The 5,431-nt window shown below is 47.0% G+C and overlaps 1 long non-coding RNA gene across 1 annotated transcript; it reads right to left on the bottom strand.

Moving 5' to 3' along the window:
* Window positions 1–852: 852 nt before the first annotated feature.
* On the bottom strand, window positions 853–4,364 carry LOC123800693 (uncharacterized). The gene is made up of 4 exons (XR_006781978.2): window positions 4,287–4,364; window positions 3,676–3,700; window positions 1,800–1,888; window positions 853–995 (listed from the first exon to the last, which is right to left on the bottom strand). It is a non-coding gene; the product is annotated as an uncharacterized LOC123800693 (long non-coding RNA).
* Between the last annotated feature and the right edge of the window lie 1,067 nt (window positions 4,365–5,431).

The raw sequence follows: 5,431 nt of genomic DNA, 5'->3' as shown, positions 1-5,431 counted from the left end.
CTGAGATGACGCTAGAAAAGTGAGGAGGGACCAAATCATAGCAGCTGTAGTCATATGAAGTGCCAGTTAAGAACGCCATCTCTGGAATCAAGCAAACCTGGGCTCAAATCCCCGCTTTCCAATTTCCGGCTAGGTAACCTAGGGAAAGCTGCTTGATCTCCTCTCTATCTCAGTTTCCCCTCTTGTAAACAACATCATAACTTCTTTGTGGTGTCACTGGGAAGAGTAAATGAAATACTGTAAAGAACTTAGGAGTTTGATAAATAAACAAAATAGATGAACTAGAAAGCTGTTACAATTGCCATTGTTATTGTTTTGGGGCAGAATTAATGCGAGTGATGATATTAACTATAATGATTTCAGACTTTTTAAAAGTTTAGGCAGAGAACATCATGATCAAATTTCCATTTTTCAAAGCTCCTTCAGGATGTGAAATGGATAATGCATTAGAGAGGAGCATGTGTAGGGCAGGAATACCAGTTAGGAGAGGCTGTTGCCTATTTCAGGCAAAGATGGAGGGAAATTGATGTATTAAGGTTACTTGGAAGGTAGAATTGGCAGGAAGTGATTGAATATGAGAAGCAAGGTAGGGATGACTCCAAAGATCAGGCTTCGTGCATTTATTAAGCCAGGGAACCCTGTAGAAGAAACAGGCTGTATATGAGGGCCTGAGGAAGTGGTGAGGTCAGAGATCAGTTTAGTTCTGGACTTGATGAGTTTAAGTTGCCCGTAAGCAACCTATGGAGAGATAATTAGCAGTTAAATATATATATATATATATATATATATATATATATATATATATATATATATATATATATATATATATATATATATATTTTGGAGCTGACACAGGAGTTGGAATGTCCAACCTTGGTGATTCATTTCATTTGATGAAATCAGAAGTTCCCGGAGGGACGTACCATGGGGGGTCCGCGGACGGATGGCACATCCAGCAGTCAGAAACCCAGGAGTGACGTCAGGGATGTTCTGACCTATCAAGGGTAATAATTAGTAGAATGATTAGAATAAGAAAACGGGAGTTTTCTGGGTGAATGGCAACAAGGGTTTATGGAAAATGAGAAGAATTATTTTAACTGAGCAGATACAAAACAGAAAAAGAATTAAATGGGAGTCTTGACCCAAGACCTTTCCGATGATGCTTCTCAAATGAATGATTTTGCTCCAATCAGGTTGTCTAGAGTTGGCCCTGAAAAGCCAAATCATCATTGGTGAAGTCGTGGGGAACAAGAATTCGGATTGTGATGAATGTACACATGAGCATCAGACATTTTTTTCTGGAAGAGGAGAGGGGTTAGGTTTAGAGGATTCCCAAGAGAGCTGGTGACAGTTGGTAGAAATAGAACATTTGTGCATCTCATGCCTTGGACCCCAAAAATGACAGGGCTGAAGAGAGAGATGATAGATTTGAAGATCCAAGAACATCAAGTGCCTGGAGGAGCCCAGGTCTTGCAGGAGGAGGATCATAAAAAGCAGGAAAGAGGAACATGGCCAAAGCTACAAAAAGGACCTTCTCAATAAGAGAGAGGAGAGGGGTGCCTGGGTGGCAAAGGCGGGTAAGCATGTGACTCCTGATTTCAGCTCAGGTCATGATCTCTGGGTCCTGGGGTCAAGTCCCATGTCAGGCTCTGCCCTCAGTGGGGATTCTGCTTTGGGGTCTCCCTCTCTCTTCCTCTGTCCCTCCCCGACTCGTGCCATCTCAGTCTCTCCCAAAATAAAATAAATAAATCTTTACCAAAAAAAAAAAGAGTATAAAAATGAAAGAGGAAATAAATTACATGCGGATGGTGGATCTATGGGTCCGAGTCTTCGCATCCTGCAAAGTTGTCTTCCTTACGGACGACAGTGGGCATTGTCATGGCCTGGTCTTGGGAAAGGAAAGGGACAATCAGGGTGAAGTGAGGACTCAGGCCACTGCCCCGGGGATTATGTCCCCGACCCCAAAACTCAGTGATGCCCTCGGCTCCTCAGTCCCCCCACCTCACCACCCATGGGGCCGTGATCCCTTTACCTCACTGATGAGAAAGGCGTCCAGCGTCTCTGGGCCCTTCCCAGCCCTCAGATTTCATAACTGGGACCAGGAAGCAGTGCCTGTCAGCACATTCTTTCAAGCGGCAGCCACGGTGGTGCCCATGACTTTCTGTCCCCATGATTTCCTACCTTCCTCTGCTCCCTCCTGCTACCCTCCCTCCTCTCTCCCTGAATCATTAATTTCTTATTTCCCTTCTCCTGTCACCTCCAACAACCAGACTGTTCTCTGCAATGGGAACAGTGGAGGAACGATCATGGGTTTACTGACATGCTCCCTAGTCAATCAGTTGATCAATGAGCCAATGCAGCTAACATGGAGGCAGGTGCCACGGGCCTGGGGTGATGCTGGGCCATGAGAGTGACCATCAACTGGGCAATCAAGTGACTGCCCTGTGCCTGGGCTCATCTTGGGCACTTGAGACACACTTCCTATTGATGACAGCCCGTAAGTGTCCTAGCCCAGAGAGGAGATGAATGTGACAGTAGAGGTAATGGTACTTGTCCGAATTCCCCTAGTCTGTCAGTGGGGTGATGGGCATTCTCCAGCTGGTGTGGCCACATAAACACCAGTACCTGCAGTGTTCACCAAAGACCCTGAGACATGGAAGGACTAGGGGAGGCCCCGAGCAGATGGATGGAAGGTCCGAGGGTGGGCCGTGACCACGATGTGGGGACCAGGCCCATCGCTGTCAGTGGGATCTGACAGGAGCAAAGACCCTGGCCCCACTTCCCAGAGCATCTGTCCTGGGCCCAGTCAGTCCCAGGAGACCAGCTCAGAGGGACCATGAGAGCCAGTGTGTGCTGCCAGCCCAGCAGCCTTCACACAGGCCTCTAGAATTCCCGTCAGCCAGGGAGGGTCTCCGGGCAGCTGCATATGAGCCTCTCTCCCATGGAGCCAAGTGAAGGTCTTGCTCTGCTCCCATTATAAGGGATGTGGTGAGGAGAAGAGAGAAATGTGCTCCAGGATGTGCCTCTCACCTCACCTCTGCAGCAGAATGCCTCGGGGAGTATTGCTCACTATGAATGGGGTTAGAGCATATGGAGGCATTTGGTTCCCAGGCATGAGCTGAGGGCCACCGCTTGGCCTCCCACGGTAATAGGGCTATAATGTGTGCGCTGTGACAAGATTTCTTTATCTCGTCTTTCGTTTCGTTTCTTTTCTTTTAATTTCTTTTCTTTCTTTCTTTCTTTCTTTTTTTTTTTTTTTTGAGAATGTAGACAATGGCCTTTGTGCAGTGGCAGTGGGATACACCTCCTGGAACAATATGCAATCTCTCTCTCACTCTTTCCATCTTTCCCTCTCCCTCTCTGCATCTCTCTTTCTGTGTCTGACTCTCCCTGTCTCCCACACAAAAACACAAATAATCATATCACATAGAGCCACAAAAGACACCCCAAACCCAAGCCTCATGCACACACACACACACACACCACACAGGGAATACAATGGCTTCCTAGGACTGTAGACACATGGACACACTTTTTCACCTGGGAAATCTCTGGTGCCCCACACCCCCACAACCCCATCAGGGCGGCTCGCCAGACTGAGGATTGCAAGGATGCCCCACCTGTATTAACATCTAGAGTTTTGTCTCAGGAAGAGGGTGTTTCCAGAATACGTACCGCATTCACTGGATGCTCCTGTCACCTGCAGGTACAGAAAAGAGGACACCGTGAGGCTCAAGTCATGCTACACTGTCTGTGTGAGCTTTATTTCCCTCAATGACTTTAGGAACCCAGATGGAACACAGTGGTTGAGTCCAACGACCCCAAAGTAAGTGAACTGGATGCCTTAGGAAGTTGTTTTTCCTGGGGGACATGTCTGTCCAGTCCATTCAGGACGGTGACTACAAAATGCTTCATCCAAGCAGGAGAAAGTGTTACTGAGGGACAGGATCCTACCACAGCGTTTAAAACCATGTTTGGTGTTGCCAATGGTAAACGTCCTCTCGAATCAGCTAACGGTTGGCAGAGAAAACCACTCAATGCTCTCCCCACCAGGGAAATTACATATGTAGAATCTCAAAAGTATATATAGCTTTTTACATAAAATCTGTATATAAAAATAATTTCATTTCCATATACAAGCAGTTGACATTAGGTAAATGATTTTTGTTTTAGTATTATGTTCAATTCGCCAACACAGAGTATACTGTCTGAATTTCATCTGAATTTGATTGGAAAGAAACCCAGAAAGCAACATTTGTTCCTCGGGGATAGACAGGCGAGCTCACCTTGGCAAGAGGCAGGCCCTCCTCCTCTGTGATCCTCTGAAAAAGCCATGACCAGACAGCGCCATCATCAGTCACGTCTAGAAGGACACAGAGTACCTGTCAGCGTATTGGTGGTGCTGCTCAAGAAAGATGCGGGGAGGGGTGTCTGGGTGGCTCAGTCGGTGAACCATCTGCCTTCAGCTCAAGTCAGGACCACAGGATCCTGGGATCGAGTCCTGGATGGGGCTTCCTGCTCAGCAAGGGTCTGCTTTTCTCTCTCCCTCTGCCCCTCTCACCTGTTTGTGCTCTCACTCTCTCTCAAATAAATAAAAAAAAAAAAAAGAAAAAAAGAATGCCTCGGGGAGTATTGCTCACTATGAATGGGGTTAGAGCATATGGAGGCATTTGGTTCCCAGGCATGGGCTGAACGCCCCACTGGGCCTCCTGCGGTAATAGGGCTATAATGTGTGCGCTGTGATGAGATTTCTTTATCTCATCTTGTCTTTTCTTCTCTTTTCTTTTCTTTCTTTCTTTCTTTCTTTCTTTCTTTCTTTCTTTCTTTCTTTCTCTTTCTTTTTTTTTTTGAGAATGTGGACAATGGGAATTGTGCAGTGGTAGTGGGATACACCTCCTGGAGACATATGCAATCTCTCTCTCACTCTTTCCATCTCTCCCTCTCCCTCTCTGCATCTCTCTGTCTGTGTCTGTCTCTCCCTGTCTCCCACACTAAATCACACACTCACAATCACACCACATAGAGCCACAAAAGACACCCCAACCCCAAGCCTCATGCACACACACCCACACCACACACAGGGAATACAATGGCTTCCTAGGACTGTAGACACATGGACACACTTTTTCACCTGGGAAATCTCTGGTGCCCCACACCCCCACAACCCCATCAGGGCGGCTCGCCAGACTGAGGATTGCAAGGATGCCCCACCTGCATTAACATCTAGAGTTTTATCTCAGGAAGAGGCTGATTCCAGAATACATACCGCTCTTGCTGGTGGTGGTTGATGGTGTCACCTGCAGGTACAGAAAAGAGGACACCGTGAGGCTCAGGTCATGCTACACACTGTCTGTCTGAATGAGCTTTATTTCCCTCAATGACTTTAGGAACCCAGATGGAACACAGTGGTTGAGTCCAACGACCCCAAAGT

This window comes from Ursus americanus, chromosome 26 (assembly GCF_024610735.1).
Source record: "Ursus americanus isolate L20-20 chromosome 26, mUrsAme1.1.p, whole genome shotgun sequence".
NCBI lineage: Eukaryota > Metazoa > Chordata > Mammalia > Carnivora > Ursidae > Ursus > Ursus americanus.
The sequence above is the reverse complement of the archived record's forward strand: the minus strand, read 5'-3'. Positions and strand labels throughout refer to the sequence as shown.